Source organism: Pristiophorus japonicus, chromosome 1 (assembly GCF_044704955.1).
Source record: "Pristiophorus japonicus isolate sPriJap1 chromosome 1, sPriJap1.hap1, whole genome shotgun sequence".
In the NCBI taxonomy this organism is placed as follows: Eukaryota; Metazoa; Chordata; class Chondrichthyes; family Pristiophoridae; genus Pristiophorus; species Pristiophorus japonicus.
Window position 1 is genome coordinate 387295529 of NC_091977.1, and position 17609 is coordinate 387313137.

General features: G+C 44.5%; 1 long non-coding RNA gene across 1 annotated transcript in view; it reads left to right on the forward strand.

Annotated features, from left to right (window-relative positions):
* Positions 1–4154: 4154 nt before the first annotated feature.
* Positions 4155–17609, forward strand: part of LOC139259697 (uncharacterized) — a 63525-nt gene continuing 50070 nt past the window's right edge. The window contains exons 1-2 of the long non-coding RNA XR_011592636.1: positions 4155–4269; positions 11680–11735. This is a non-coding gene — a long non-coding RNA (uncharacterized lncRNA). The remainder of the gene's footprint in view (positions 4270–11679; positions 11736–17609) is intronic.

Below are 17609 nucleotides of genomic sequence, written 5' to 3' on the forward strand. Positions count from 1 at the left end.
TCTCCCTGTGGACCCATGTTCAGCCATGAACTCATTGAATGGCGGTGCAGGCTAGAAGGGCCGAATGGCCTACTCCTGCACCTATTTTCTATGTTTCTATGACCCTCAAATCCTTATTGCCATGACATTGGGAAGTGGTCGGCAGTGGACGGTTGGAGGTTGCCGTGAGGGTTGTGTGGGTTCTGGGTGTGATCCATGTGTTCATGGCTACATACATCCATCCCCCCCCCCCCCCCCATACATAGGCCATGTGTGTGGTTCAACACTTGCATTGGCATACATGTAGAGTGATTATGGGATCAGGTTGGTTATGTCACTGTTTTTGAGTTCAGCAGTGGTGGAGCAAGTACATGTTATCGGTAAGGTACATACATTATATTGTCTGGGTGGGTAAGGACGTTTAGTGGTGGGCAGAGCCACAGGGTGGTGTGACCTCCCTGTCCTCCATTGAGGGCTGCAGGGTCACACTGTTGCCCTTCATTGGTGATGGAAGTCTGGTCATCCCAGGTCCCGCCGGGAAAGCTGGAGGGTACTGGCCTCTTGCTCCCGGTGCTGGCCCTGGTGGCCAGGGGGGTAGGGCTGATCTGGGGCAGGTTGCCAGTGGTGGTGGCTATGCCGTCCATTGATCGCTGGCCCTGCAGTGGGTATGCTCCCACTGTGTGTGTGTTTGCACCCTCCCTGGGGCATCACATTGGTCCCAGAGGTGCAGGCTACATGATCGGGTAGCCCGCTGGACCTAGGTGTTTCCCACAGGAGGTTGCCTTTGGCATTGTCGACATACATGTAGAACCCGGCATCATTTCTCATTTTATCATTAGCATACATGATACATTGGCTCCGATCGCAACCAGCCGACTCGACATTATTATTTGTCTTTACACTTTCACATTTGAGTATTACAACACTTTCCTGTGTACTATCAGTATCTCTGTGCAAGGTTACATTTGGATACCTGCCTTTGTTAGTTACATTTTTCTCATTAACATTACCGGCATCACTGTTCAACAGTACATTTATATACTTGCATTCGTTAATTATACCTTTATCATTAGTGTCACCGCATCGCTGTACCAAGAGTGGAACTGTCCCTTTAATTGTTTTGGGTTGCCGGTCTCCTTTAAGAGGGCCTTGCAATCTTTACCCCAATCCGGTCCGCTGCTCGGCATCACATGTTGCTCCCTTAATGCTGCCCCTCGTGGTCTGGTCGCAGCCATCTTGATTTCAGGTGCTTCACCTCGTGGTGCAGGCGCCATCTTCTTTCTCTCCACGAGGTAGGCTGCGGTGATCCTTTTCTCCTCAGGTTCTGCCACAGCAGCCGGGAATCTACCTTCTGCGCCGATCTTCTTCCCTCGGAGTCCTGCCACGGCCCGGAAGGTGATGTCTGGTCATTTAGGATGGATCATCTCGCCATTGAGTTGTGCAGTCTGTGTCGTCACCACGCAGTCGAGCTGGACGGGAGGATTTCCAGGTGCTGCGATGGGTCCAAATTTGGGGCCACGTAGGACGTCGATCGCCGGGGCCTGGAGGCTTTCCCCACTCCAACAGATTTGGATTTGTTTCATCCATCTTCTTCCCAGCAGCATTGGACCATCACCGGCAACGATCCACAAAGGTAGCTTGTGCATCGCGCCGCCATGGGACACATGGACATCTACGCTGCCAATGACTGGGATTGTGTCTTTTGTGTAAGTGAGCAGCTTCACCTGGACTGGGAACATTTTGGATCATTTGGTGGGATTGTCCCAGAGTTTCTCGAAGACCGTCTGATTCATCAGCGATTGGCTCACCCCTGTGTCGATCTCTATCGAGACTGGAACACCGTTGATTTCTACTTCCATTTTCCACGGGGAACTCTCGGTGGAGCAGGTATACACTCGGTACACCTCTTCCAGGGGCTGAGCCACTTCGTCTTCATCAGCACTGGAGCCCGGGTGATCAGCCAACTCATCAGCGACTCAGTGAGTAAAATTTCTTCTACACATTCGCTGGAGATGACCTTTAGTGTTACAGCCTTTGCAAGTATAGTCTTTGTATTGGCAGTGGTGGGCCCTGTGGTTTCCTCCACAGTGCCAGCACGGGGCTAGCTGGTTGGCCCCATGTGGCGGACTCAGAGTTGCGGGACTCGGGGCAGTAGCCTTGCCTCTGAAAGGTGCCATTCGGTTCACTGTACTCGTTGGGTTAGAGTCCTGGGGGTGAGTCATCATCATCTTGGATTCGCAGGCCGGAATCATGAATGCCTGGCTCACTTTGATTGCCTTCTGCAGGGTGACCGTAGTGTCCGCAGAGAGCAGCTTATGGAGGAGACCCTCGTGGCCGATTCCGATAACAAAGGTGTCCCTTAGTGCTTCAGTGAGGTGGTCACCAACATCACACGATACAGCCAATCTTCTCAGGTCTGCAACATATTTAGCAATTTCTTGGCTTTCGGGCAGCCAGTGGGTGTAGAACCGGTGTCTGGCTGTGAGGATACTCTCTTTAGGTTTGAGTTGTTCTTGTATTAAAGTTACGAGCTCCACATAAGTCTTGGCTGTCATCTTCGCTGGGGCTAGCAGGTCCCTGACGAGGCTGTGGACATTGGGCTCACAACTGCTGAGCAGGATGGCTCTGCGTTTATCAGCCAGCGAGAGGTCGGTGTGTCTCTGGCCAGGTCGTTGGTGATGAAAAAGTGTTCGAGCCTTTCCACAAAGGCATCCCAATCTTCCCCATCAGTGAATTGTTGGAGGTTGCTAAGGTTAGACATGTTGTGCGTAACCTCGTCACCAGTTGTAGTATATGCAAGCATTCTAATAACGACTCCACGAGATAAGGGTATTGTACTTGAACTGTAGTGACCTTCGTCTGTTTATTGCAGCTCCTTGAGTGAGGACACAATGAGGTGAGCTCGCTTTTATACTTGGTTACCTGCAGTGTGCAGGTGACCCATAGGTCTCCACCAGTAGCACCCTCTGGTGGTACAGGTATGGTGTATACAGTGTGAAGGTACATTCAATGGTCTAGTGCTACAGTACATACATTAACATACATAACATAGGCAACTTTGGCCAGCTAATAGTTACTCCATTTCTACTTAGGCCAGCGTATGTGGCCATTTGAGAAAACCCTTGCGGAGAGTTAAAGAAATCGGCGCAGTTCGGTATATCGGAGGCCATTCGGCCTGGGGTAGGGGCGGGAAGTGGAGAGAACCTGGACCTGAACCAACCAAGCCTTAGGGAACAGACTTGCAAAACCATCCTTCCTTTGCACAATTAAAATAAGAAGAAATAAAAAATTAGTCCTCTCAAAATTAAAGTCCTACCTTCAACATCAAACTGCAATTTACCTTTCTGCACTTGGCCCGGGAAGGCAGCAGGCCGGTGCGGGAGGCCACTCGGCCTGGGCTCGGGGTGGAAGAACGAACAGGGAGGCCACTCAGCCTGGGCTAGGGGCGGGAGCGATCGAACTGGCTGGCATCGGGGCACAAAAGGAAGCAAGGTTGAAATAGGGCAGGGATAGGGATAGGGATAGGGTGGGTGATCAGGGGTTCACGCTTCCCTGTTCCTGGTATATGTAAAATTGCAGTCTCAGTCCAAGGTAACTAAATTCAAAGATGACACCAAACTAATGGGGCTGTGGGCTTTGAGGAGGCAGCCAGGATCTTACAGAAAGCTTGATGGTGTTTATAGTTGGGCTCTTTGTGGCAAATAAAGTTCAATGGGGACAAATGAACATTGGAAGTAAAAATAGGAAGCACTTAAACCCACTCCATTGATTTGTCTTGCAAGTTAAATTAAAGAGAGATTACACTGGTGACCAGCTGTTAGTTTTTTTTTAAGTGAGAGGAAACTTCAAGAAAAATACTTTTATAAAGATTTTGACATTGTACAGTCCTTCATTCCCATAAACATGGCAAAGAATATTGCAAGATGTTTTACGACACAAACTGTTGTATTTCTCATTTGATGTTGATGAACTTGAACCTTTCAAGTAAACAAACAAACATTTCAATTGAAACTTCAAGAAAAAGACTTTTATAAAGAGCTGTAAGGCAGGAGTTACCTTGGAGTTGCTCCCGTACAATAGCATCAACTTACAAATGGCCGATTGCCAACTCGCAGCGCTACTGTGCATGCGCGGCCATCACTATTCTCCACTGCGCATGTGCAGATGTCCCAGCACATTTTCCAGCACAGAACGTAGGCTCCACCCTGAGGCGACTAGCCATGCTGCGCGGCTGCAGTGGAGAGGCCAGACAGCAGCCAAAGTTGGACGTATTCAAGCGCCGTGACTTGGGTAAGTACGCTAAAAAACGAGCTCGGTCAAAATTGAGCCCATTGTATTTCTTGCGACATTGAGTCGCTGTCCTGACCACCGTGTCGTGGGCAGAGACATGCTGGATCACCTCCCCCCATTGCCTCCTGTACACCCGTTGAGATGGCCTTCATCCCCCTCCAGGATGCAGAGCATTGTTGCGCCTCTTCACAGCCTCCAAAAAGACCTCAAGCGCTGTGGCTGTGAAGCGGTGCACTCTTTGCCTTCCTCCCTGCTCCTCCATTTTATCGCTCTAAGGTCAGTGAGAATACTTAATGCACATACTTAATGTGTCTTTAAGACTCGGCTTTTACAGGGATCGCAATCGGAGATCAGTGCATGTGCAATGATTCGGATAAATGGAGCGCCAGTATTTTTGTTAGCGTCCCTCTAGGTCAGGTGTGTAATGGTAATGGCTAATTTTGCGCCACCTTCAGTTCTTCATCCGATTCCGACAAATTTGTCAGCGGGAAGCGCAAACTATTTTTAAGGTGCTAAAATGACCGCTCCGCCTGGGTTAACGCCGCAACAGAGGCGCGACGGAATTTCTCCCCCTTAGTCTCTCACCATTAACAAAATGTTCCAATTTTCTTTTTCGGACCCAAATTGAATGACCTTGCACTTTCCCACATTGAACTCAATATGTTAGTTTTTCCTCACTCAATTATGCTCCTTTGTAACTTCCTGCTCTCATCTATACAACTTGGTGTGTCTCCTCATCTAGTGCAAACTTAGATTATACAACTATTCCTTCATCTAAGTCATTAATGTATATGGTAAGTTCAGGCTCCAGTCCAGATCCCTGGGGAATACCGCTTGTCACATCATCTCCATGATTTCTCAAAAAAATTATTTAGATTAGTAAAGCATGGCCTTCCCTTCATAAATCCATGGTGACTCTCTTTGATCAGGTCACACTTGTCCAAGTGCTCAGTCATTCTGTCCCTGATGATTGATTCTAGCTGATATTACGCCCCTAACTAGCACGTGCTGCTTCCTCTCTTTTTATGTTTCTATGTTTCAGCCATTTCTTTATTCATCCCCAAGTTTTGCTGAAGATAGCTACAACACAGAAACAAACCGTTTGGCCCAACTAGTCTGTCTTGGCATTTATCCTCCACACAAACAGTAGTCCTAATCTCATGTGACTGTTCTGTTTCCATATAACCTTTATTTTAGCGATTTGTTATGATCCGGAAAGCACTGTCTGAAAGGGTGGCGGAAGCAAATTTAATAGTAACATTCAAAAGGAAATTGGATTGAAAAGGAAACATTTGTAGTGCTATGGGTAAAAGGCAGGCGGAATGAGACTAACTGTATAGCTCTTTCAAAGAGCCAGTATAGGCATGATGGGCCAAATGAGCTCCTTATGTGCTGTAAGGTTCTATGGGCTAGACTTTCCCTAAAGGCCCTCAACGCCCGATTGCCCACTGAGAAGAACCGCTAACGTTCGGCAAGAAAATCTGGTGAGAATTTCCATTTTTATGATTAAAGTAAGTAAAACTAATCGCCCGGCGAGAAAATGGGCGTTGCATACTCATTGTCAGCGGTTTTCTCGGCGGGTAAGTGGTAAGTTAGCAACATGGGCGGTCAATACCGGAATGGACGGTAAGGAGTAAAATTTAGTCCAAGGCTGCGGTTGGGTCTAGGGAGGGAGGAAAACTTAAAAACAAATGTCATTTAAAAAAAAACTGTACAAAGCATTCGCAAGACAGTTTTAAAACTAATCACTGTTTTAAAATTAAAAAAAAATAATTAAATAACCTTTAACTTACCTTTCTTTGCAGGGTCCCCCATTACCGCCCTGTTTAAGCAGCTTTTACAGGGCAGTTCTCGCGGCGATCTGGACGTCAGCGGTTGAGGCCAAACCTACACCCTGGCGGTTGTTCTCAGCATTGCACGTGGGCGGTTTGGTCCCGGCGGGCGACTTCAGATGTGAGCGATATCAAGGAAAAAACTTAAGTAGAAACTCTCGCTGGGCGGAAAACCAGCTCTAACGCCGACAATGAAGCCAAAAGTCTAGCCCTATGGCTCAGATTTTAACTACCCAGCCTGGCGGAAATTGGGTGGGGGTCAGTTAAAATGAGGGCAGCAACTTACCACCTCTGATCCCGCTGCCTACCCGCCATGTCCCGATGTTAACCTGCACTTTTTATTAAGCAAGCGGGACACCCGCAGGAAGACAGTAGGGCCCTTCTTTAAAGATGCAGATTGGGCTCGATGATGTTATCGGCATCCAAGTGCAATTATTTCAGAGGCCTAAGCAGGGGAGCAGTGAGTACTTCCCTCTCAGGCCAGTCCTGCCAGAAGGTGGATCGTGGGCCAGAAGAAACCCAGGTAGACTAGAATGGATTGGAGTTTTCTTTCAGGCCTCACAAGGAAGCCTTGGGCATCTCTTTTCCACTGGCTCCCCCATCAATCGTGTCCAGAGTCCCCTTTAACATCTACTAGGGACCACAGCAGCATCCTCCTGCAGTATTCCCACTCCTGCCTGCCGGCCAAGTCGTGGATCTAGCTGGGTTGGACGGACCACCGTGAAAATTTATGGAAATAAGGTTCGGCCGTTGAGCTTGACTGGCCGTCCACTTCCAGCCTGGGTGTCCTGTCCGATTTGAGGCCTGTGCGCACCATATGAAGCAAAAACATGAAGGCAGAATATTACCTGAATGGCGGCAGATTAGGAAAAGGGAAGGTGCAACGAGACCTGGGTGTCATGGTATATCAGTCATTGAATGTTGGCATGCAGGTACAGCAGGCAGTGAAGAAGGCAAATGGCATGTTGGCCTTCATAGCTAGGGGATTTGAGTATAGGAGCAGGGAGGACTTACTGCAGTTGTATATGGCCTTGGTGAGGCCTCACCTGGAGTATTGTGTACAGTTTTGGTCCCCTAATCTGAGGAAGGACGTTCTTACTATTGAGGGAGTGCAGCGAAGGTTCACCAGACTGATTCCCGGGATGGCTGACATATGAGGAGAGACTGGATCGACTGGGACTGTATTCACTGGAGTTTAGAAGAATGAAAGGGGATCTCATTGAAACAGATAAAATTCTGATGGGACTGGACAGGTTAGACGCAGGAAGAATGTTCCCGATGTTGGGGAAGTCCAGAACCAGGGGTCACAGTTTAAGGATAAGGGGTAAGCCATTTAGGACCGAGATGAGGAGAAACTTCTTCACTCAGAGAATTGTGAACCTGTGGAATTCTCTACCGCAGAGAGTTGTTGATGCCAGTTCGCTAGATATATTCAAGAGGGAGTTAGATATGGCCCTTATGGCTGAAGGGATCAAGCGGTATGGAGAGAAAGCAGGTAAGGGGTACTGAGGTGAATAATCAGCCATGATCTTATTGAATGGTGGTGCAGGCTCGAAAGGGCCGAATGGCCCACTCCTGCACCTATTTTCTATGTTTCTATATGAGGAGCATTCATAATAAGTTGGATGAATTAACTGCGCAGATAGCTGTTAACGGATATGATGTAATTGGGATTACGGAGACATGGCTCCAAGGTGACATGGCTGGGAACTCAACATCCAGGGGTATTCAATATTCAGGAAGGATAGACAGAAAGGAAAAGGAGGTGGGGTAGCCTTGCTGGTTAAAGAGGAGATTAACGCAATAGTAAGGAAGGATATTAGCTTGGATGATGTGGAATCTGTATGGGTAGAGCTGTGGAACACCAAAGGGCAGAAAACGCGAGTGGGAGTTGTGTACAGACCACCAAACAGTAGTAGTGAGGTTGGGGTTGGCATTAAACAGGAAATTATGGATGCGTGCAATAAAAGTACAACAGTTATCATGGGTTACTTTAATCTACATATTAGGTTGGGCTAATGAAACTGGTAGCAATACGGTGGAGGAGGATTTCCTGGAGTGTATAAGGGATGGTTTTCTAGACCAATATGGAACCAACTAGAGAGCTGGGTGATGTGTAATGAGAGAGGATTAATTAGCAATCTTATTGTGCGAGGCCCCTTGGGGAAGAGTGACCATAATATGGTCGAATTCTTCATTAAGACCGAGAGTGACACAATTAATGCAGAGACTAGGGTCCTGAACTTAAAGAAAGGTAACTTCGATGGTATGAGATGTGAATTGGCTAGGATAGATTGGTGAATGATACTTAAAGGGTTGATGGTGGATAGGCAATGGCAGACATTTAAGGATCACATGGATGAACTTCAACAATTGTACATCCCTGTCTGATCGTAAAAATAAAACGGGGAAGGTGGCTCAACCGTCACTAACAAGGGAAATTAGGGATAGTGTTAAATCCAAGGAAGAGGCATATAAATTGGCCAGAAAAAGCAGCAAAACTGAGGACCCAGAGAAATTTAGAATTCAGCAGAGGAGGACAAAAGGTTTAATTAGGAGGGGGAAAATAGAGTATGAGAGTAAGCTTGCAGGGATCATAAAAACTGACTGCAAAAGCTTCAAAAGAGACGTGAAGAGAAAAAGATTAGTGAAGACAAACGTAGGTCCCTTGCAGTCAGAATCAGGTGAATTTATAATGGGGAACAAAGAAATGGCAGACCAATTGAACAAATACTTGTTTCTGTCTTCACTAAGGAAGACACAAATAACCTTCCGGAAATATTAGGGGACCGGGGGTCTAGCGAGAAGGAGGAACTGAAGCAAATCCTTATTAGTCAGGAAATTGATGGGATTGAAGGCTGATAAATCCCCAGGGCCTGATAGTCTGCATCCCAGAGTACTTAAGGAAGTGGCCCTAGAAATAGTGGATGCATTGATGATCATTTTCCATCGACTCTGGATCAGTTCCTATGGATTGGAGGGTAGCTAATGTAACACCACTTTTTAAAAAAGGAGGGAGAGAGAAAACAGGGAATTATAGACCGGTTAGCCTGACATCGGTAGTGGAGAAAATGTTGGAAACAATTATTAAAGATGTAATAACAGCGCATTTGGAAAGCAGGGACAGGATCAGTCTAAGTCAGTATGGATTTATGAAAGGGAAATCCTGCTTGACAAATCTTCTCGAATTTTTTGAGGATGTAACTAGTAGAGTGGACAAGGGAGAACAAGTGAATATGGTATATTTAGACTTTCAAAAAGGCTTTTGACAAAGTCCCACACAAGAGATTAGTGTGCAAAATTAAAGCACATGGTATTGGGGGTAATGTATTGACATGGATAGAGAACTGGTTGGCAGACAGGAAGTAAATAGTAGGAATAAACGCATTCTTTTCAGAATGGCAGGCAGTGGTGACTAGTTGGGTACCGCAAGGTACAGTGCTGGGACCCCAGCTATTTACAATATATATTAGTGATTTAGAAGAAGGAATTGAATGTAATATCGCCAAGTTTGCAGATGACACTAAGCTGTGTGTGCTGTGAGGAGGATACTAAGCGGCTGCAGGGTGACCTGGACAGGTTAAGTGAGTGGGCAAATGCAGTATAATGTAAATAATTGTGAGGTTATCCACTTTGGTGGCAAAAACAGGAAGGCAGAATATTATCTGAATGGTGACAGATTAGGAAAAGGGGAGGTGCAACGAGACCTGGGTGTCATGGTACATCAGTCATTGAAAGTTGGCATGCACGTACAGCAGACGGTGAAGAAGGCAAATGGCATGTTGGCCTTCATAGCGAGAGGATGTGAGTATAGGAGCAGGGAGTTCTTACTGCAATTGTACAGGGCCTTGGTGAGGCCACACCTTGAATATCGTGTACAGTTTTGGTCTCCTAATCTGAGGAAGGACATTCTTGCTATTAAGGGTGTGCAGCGAAGGTTCACCAGACTGATTCCCGGGATGGCAGGACTGACACTGGATCGACTAGGCTTATATTCACTGGAATTTAGAAGAATGAGAGGGGATTGGACAGGTTAATTGCAGGAAGAATGTTCCCGATGTTGAGGAAGTCCAGAACCAGGGGTCACAGTCTAAGGATAAGGGGTAAGCCATTTAGGACCGAGATGAGGGGAAACTTCTTCACTCAGAGAATTGTGAATCTGTGGAATTCTCTACCACAGAATGTTGTTGAGGCCAGTTCATTAGATATATTCAAAAGGGAGTTAGACATGGCCCTTACAGCTAAAGGGATCAAGGGGTATGGAGAGAAAGCAGGAATGGTGTACTAAAGTTGCATGATCAACCATGATCATATTGAATGGTGATGCAGGCTCGAAGGGCCAAATGGCCTACTCCTGCACTTATTTTCTTTGTGTCCATTCATATGGTACTTTATTGAAGGATTCTGGAATTCTAGGTATACCATTACTGATTTTCATCTCTAGGTTTATGCCACGTCTACTAAATGGTTTATGACAGGTGCAAGTCTCGACCTGAAAGGTTAAGTACAAATAGCATTTAATTCTTTGATCAATCTCATTTGCATAACTATTCACAACAACAGGGGCAGAGTCAGATGAATCTAGGGAGGACGCTAGTGCTTGAAATTTCCACATGGGTTCTGCAGTGGGAGATTCTCCATAGAAATTGAATGGACTGCTAAACCCAACCGTTTATGCCATGACTCTGGGGCAAAGGTTCAGAAACGTTTTTTGCTGAGCCCACTTCAGAGATTTATGTCCCATGCGCCTTCCCCTCCCCCTTTCTAAAGACCCAGCTGGTAACCCAGAATATTTCAGCAGTGTTGTCACTGGACTGTTTAATTCTGCCTCCTTACATATTTGGGCATTCATATGAAGTCCAATCGTACAATTGAAACTCACTATCCGAATAATTTCCTGGCTCCTCTGCTCGGCATCCTAGTATGCTTCCCCGATAACCTCATCATGCCTTCTCCTCCCCCGCCCCCCACTTTGGGAACATGTGCTGTGGGGGTGGGGTGGGAGGGGGGTGGATGGCGGGCCGGTGCGGGGGGTGGGGTGGGGGGGGAGGGGCAGTGGTTCTGCTGATCTTTTGCCGGAGTTACTTCAGAAGATTGGGAGCACCTTGTGGAAATTCAGGGCCTAGTGGTGAGAGAGAAAAATTACATTATGTCAAATTTAAAGGGATGGGGACAGTAAAGGGGAAAGCCATAATAGGGGGACAACATTTCAGAAAGCCTTTAGAAGGCCATATAAGGCATCTCCACCAATCAGCAGCCTTTGCCAAGAAACTCAAGATGCAGATATAACTCTACAGGCGTGTGACAAAGCCCTTCATGGATCCATTCCTTAATCCAGCCAAGTGATCTATAAAACTATTAGAAACTATCAGGTTGTTATTATTGGATTGTAAAAATCACCTTGCAAAAACTATTTTTATGCAAGCAAGCATGGAATTTTTCTAAACATTGCTGCCCACTGAAAAGTTTGTTAGACTTTGTTCTTTCAAGGTAAACTTGATGTTCAATAATTTTTTTACCTGTTTAAGATGATTAAAGTAAATCTCTTTAAATTAAACTCTCCTTTTATTTCACTCAGCTCAAAGACACATAATGGACTCTGTTGTTCACTATCTATTTCCTCTTGTCAAAAATGTAAGTCGGGATATCTTCTTTATTACCATATTAAATTAATTTATGCAAGGCATAGTATGATTTGGTGTCTTTCACTTTTCTTGTAATTTATCAAAAGATTTTCCAAATCTGAAACTTTGATCATTCAACATTTATTGTATTGCTGCAGTTTGAGAAGTTTTTATTGCAAGAATCGATAGCTATACAATATTTTCATAATGACATTATGCACAATTATCAAAATGATGTTTTCATAATGCAGTGACAAATCTTGATGCAAATTGCATAACAACTTTTGGCAAATGGATTTTTACAAAGCTAATGTACTTTTAAGCTACAATATAACAATTTTGGGGACTTTATTTTGTATTAAAATGTATTGACACCCCAAATAATGTCAGAAAAAGTTTAAAAGATTTAAAAGATTTCTTTTATTAGCTTTGTAACTTCACCTATGGTAAAGAGAAAGACTTGGATTTATATAGCGCCTTTCATGACCACCCGACATCTCAAAACGCTTTACAGCCAATTTTTGGAGTGTAGTCACTGTTGTAATGTAGGAAACGTGGCAGACAATTTGCTCACAGCAAGCTCCCACAAACAGCAATGTGATACTGACCAGATAATCTGTGTTTTTGTATTGTTGATTGAGGGAGAAATATTGGGCAGGACTCCGGGGATAATGGCCCTGTTCTTCTTCGAAATAGTGCCATGGGATCTTCTTACATCCACTTGAGAGAGCAGACAGAGTCTCGGTTTAATGTCTCATCCAAAAGGCGGCACCTCCAACACTGCAGCACTCCCTCAGTACTACATTGGAGTGTCAGCCTAGATTTGTGCGCTCAAATCCCTGGAGTAGGACTTGAAACCACAACCTTCTGACTTATAGGCTACCCACTGAGGCATGGCTGACAGCATACTACCATTTATTTTTATTTTCCAATTCATACATATATTTGTTAAGTCACATGGTATTGAGAAGAGATGGAATAATGGGATCACAGTCCCTTGGTTTGGCTAGATCAGGGGATTATCTATATTTTTTACTTGGGCAAATACTGGGGAGAATTATGGCTGAGTATAATTTGCACCTGCATGATGGATAATGGACTGACTGGGTCAGCCTAATTGCAGTATTCATGCCGAGCTCCTGATTGAGAGCTCACAATATAGGGGCTTGGAACTAGTGTGCTACTGCAGCATATAAAGGCCATTCGTAGCTTAAAGGAGACACAAAACTCATAATTGTTTGGACAGTAGTTTGAAAGCATGTCCAATTAACAAATGTTCCTGAACTATGCAAGTTCTGCAGGTTGACATTGAGTCCCACGATTCCGCGATGAATCATAGATTGTGACAGTACAAAAACAGCAGTTCAAGTATTTCTACAAAAAGTAAGGCAGAAGAGGGAGGCATTGGTCGGGTTTGAGTGATGTATGCCCCCAGGGAGAGGAGCTAAACAGCTGTGGCAGGAAATGGCCAGGGCAGTGACTGCCAACATGACAACACCTGAAAACTCAGTGCAAAAAAAAAGTTTCATCATTTTACCACAGCAAGCAAGCTAAGAGAAGTGACCCGCATCTTCCAAGAATGAATTGCACTAAGCATGACAGCCACTTGCAGAAACTTCCTCTGAATAATTTTAAGATAATTGAATTGCTTACCATCAATGCCAAGAGGTTGCGTAGTGCTCTTTATAACTGCAGCCTTCACTTGGAAGTGTTCCTTCATTTAAAAAAAAATTATTCCTGGAAGGTGGGCATCAATGGTAAGGCCAACATATATTGCCCATCCCTAATTGCCCTTGAGAAGCTGGTGGTAAGCCACCTTCTTAAACAGCTGCAGTCCATTTGGTGAAGGTACTGCCACAGTTCTGTTAGGGAGGAAGTTCCAGGATTTTGACCCAGCGACAGTGAAGGAATGGTGATATATTTCCAAGTCAGGATGGTGTGTAACTTGAAGGGGAACTTGCAGGTGATGGTGTTCCTATTCACCTGCTGCCCTTGACCATCTAAGTGGTAGAGGTCGCGGGTTTGGGAGATGCTGCCGAAGAAGCCTTGGTGAGTTGCTGCAGTGCATCTTGCAGATGGTACACTCTGCAGCCACAGTACGCCAGTGGTGCAGGGAGTGAATGTTTAAGGTGGTGAATGGGGTGCAAATTGTGATATATTCACAGAGCACAGCACACACAGCTTCCTAACATGGCAGGCAGCTCTCTCGGAAGTCTCCGGAATTGCCTGGTTCTGTTTAATGATTAACTCTGCAGTTGCAGTACACAATACGTCCATATCCACGGCGTCGAGCTACAAACATTACAAGCTTACAGACATTACACTTCTCCCTCCTTAATGAAGAAACCATCATAACAAACATCATACATAACTTCCATATTTATACATAACACAGGATATAGACTTATTTTTTCCCATGTTTGCAAATTTAACTTTACCACTTGTTTTCTGTTTCGAAGAGGATACCTTCACTCTCGAACAGAACCTTCCAAACATGGTGTCGAATCTAAACTCAGTCGAGGCTCATCCTGAGGAACGTTTTCCTCCACGGAATTTCCTTGATTTTCATTTGAATTCATTCTAACTTCAGGCTCTTTGTTTTCCTGACTCGGACTCAGACTTTCATTCTGATTCTCTCCTGGATTTGTTTCCAGCACATTGGATTTAGGATTTGCTACTGGTATATCGAAATTATCTGATGAGTCAGAAATAATTGAATCATTCACACCTTCAACTACTTCCATGTCTGTAGGTAAAATATGATCAATATGAACAAACCTAACCTGTCCATTATCAAACATCTTGACCAAATATGTGCAAGGACCACATATCTTCACCACTCTTCCTGGTAACCACTTTAACCATTTATGGTGATGGTTCTTCACTCTCACCTTCTGGTTTAATTTCACTCTTCTCTCTTTTACTCTACCTCTATCCTGATTCTCTTTCTGTCTCAATTGTGTCTCTTCTACAGACTATGCCAAATTTGGCTTTGACAACAAGAATCTGGTTCGTGGCTGTCGTTTGAGAAACAACTCGGCTGGTGTTCTACCAGTAGTTGTATGAGGAGTATTTCGATATGTAATCAAAAAATTAGCCAATTTGTGATCCAATGACAACTGTCGTTTCCTTGGATTTGGATCTAACATTTGTTTTATGAGGGCACATTTTACAATTTGTACAGTGCGCTCTGCTGCACCATTCGAAGCAGGATGGTATGGTGGAACCTTGGTATGTTTCACATCATTTTTGCTTGTGAATTGTGCAAATTCTTCTGAATGAAATTGTGGTCCATTATCCGAAACAATTTCTTCAGGGAGGCCAAATGAAGAAAATAATTTTTGCAAAATGTCCAATGTTTTACTTGTTGTTATTTTCCACATTGGAAACACCTCAACCCACTTCGAATGGCTATCAATCACAATGAACAATTGTTGTTCTTCTAACTCAGCAAAATCAATATGTAGCCTTTGCCACACCCTGGGAGGCCAATTCCATGGCTGTAATGGTACTGGTTGTGGTTGCTTGCTTACCGATTGACATGTCGTACACTGACTCACGATGTACTCTATATCTTTATCAAGACCTGGCCACCATAAATAACTGCGTGCAAAACTCTTGGTCAAGCACATTCCCAGATGCTGGTCATGAAGGTCTCCTAATAATTTGCACCTGAATTTATTTGGTATAACCACTCTTGCACCCCACATGATACAATCTTTATCGACTGATAATTCATTCCTACGAATGAAGAATGGATGTGTATCTTTGTCTTACCTGGTTTGGCCATCCATTTGCAATATACTCATACACCTTTGACATCACTGGGTCACGTTTGGTTGCTCTACCAATCTCTTCAGTTGTGACTGGCAGTTCATCAATGTATGAAAAATAAAACACTTCTTCCCTATCGGGTGTAACTTGTGATGGGGAAGGCAGTCTAGACATTGTATCAGCATTACTGTGATCAGCTGATCGTCTGTATTCAATATCATATGTATATGCTGACAAAATCAAAACCCATCTCTGCATTCGGGCTGCAGCTAATGTTAGAACTGGGGACTTTGGATGGAGGATTGCTGTCAGGAGCTTATGGTCCGTAACGATGGTAAACTTACGACCATACAAGTATTTATGAAACTTCTTGACCCCAAAAATTAATGCCAAAGCTTCCCTTTCAATTTGCGCATAATTACTCTCACTGGCACTGAGAGTACATGAAGCAAAAGCAATTGGTCTCTCCTCCCCACTACTTAATACATGAGAGATTACTGCCCCAACTCCATAAGGAGAGGCATCACATGCTAGCTTAATCTCCTTAGATATGTCATAGTGAACTAACATGGTGCTCTCGACCAATTTGCTTTTACACGCCTTGAATGCTGTATCGTATTCTTTTGACCACTTCCAATGGACCTGTTTTTTCAAAAGTTCATTCAGTGGATGTAATACTGTAGCCAAATTTAGTAGGAACTTCCCATAATAGTTCAAAAGACCCAAGAATAAATGAAGTTCAGTGACATTACTGGGAGTGGGTGCATTTCTAATTGCATCCAATTTTTCAATGGTTGAATGTAAACCATCTTTGTCTACTCTGTACCCTAAGTACTCCACGGAGTTTTTAAATAACTCACACTTACGAGCAGACACTTGTACTCTGTGCTTCTCTAGCCATTCAAAATGTTATTATGAATTTGCCTATTTGGTGCTGAAATTAGTATGTCATCCAAATAACATACTACCCCTTCAATACCTTGCAAAATCTGGTTCATCACCCCTTGGAGTATGGCTGGGGCGAAAGACACTCCAAACGGTAGCCTATTAAATTGATATAGGCCTAGATGAGTATTTATAGTCAAACATGACTTGGACTCCTCATCTAGTTCAAGTTGTAAGTAGGCATTCATAAGTTCCAGTTTTGAGAAGATCACCTGTCAGTGTTATTAACAAATCTTCTATATTCGGCAATGTATTGGGGACATTACCCTCTAGAACCTGGTTTACAGTTACCTTATAATCACCACACAATCTTACCTTACCATCAGACTTAGGTACAACAACAATGGGTGTAGCCCAATTACATCGATCTATCTTACAAATAATGTTCTCAGTATCTAGTCTTTTGAGTTCTTGCTCAACTTTCTCCTTTAGTGCATATGGTACGGAACGTGGCTTGTAGTAAACCGATCTGGCGTCCTTCTGTACCCTGACATTTGCCTTGAAGCCTTGGATCGGACTGCCCATTTCGCAGAACACCTTCGGATACTTCTTGATAACCTCATCCGTTGTCGAAAATCTCGCTTCCACACAGAAAATCTCACTCCAATCCAGCTTCAGTGAGCTCAACTAATTTCTTCCTAGTAAGGCAGGCTTGTCTCCTTTCACTACTATTAGAGGCAAGTTCTGAAATTCATCTTTAGATTTCACCGGTACGGTGATACGACCTACCACAGGAATTTTCTCTCCCGAGTAGCCTCGCAGCTCTATCTTGGATTTCTCCAGTTGGAAATCACGCAATTTGTCGCGGTACAGTGACTCCAGTACTACACTCACGGATGCACCTGTGTCAATTTCCTTTGGGATCTTGAATCCCGCAACATCTATGTGGATTTTGATGCTTTCCGAATCGCTGTCCGTTAACCTTGTGCTCCTGATGACGTGTAACTCTAACATCTCCTCGTCCTGTTGTTGTTCTTCCATGCTATGTAGCCTCTTGGAATTTCTACTCGTAGTTTTGAACGCTGGACTCATAGCTTTGAAAGCTGGTTTACCCTTCAGTTGGCATGCCTTCGCAAGATGCCCAGCCTTTCTGCAGATGAAATACTCTGCCTTCACGTATGGACAACTTTAAGCAATGTGTTGTCCCAGGCACCTATAGCATGAC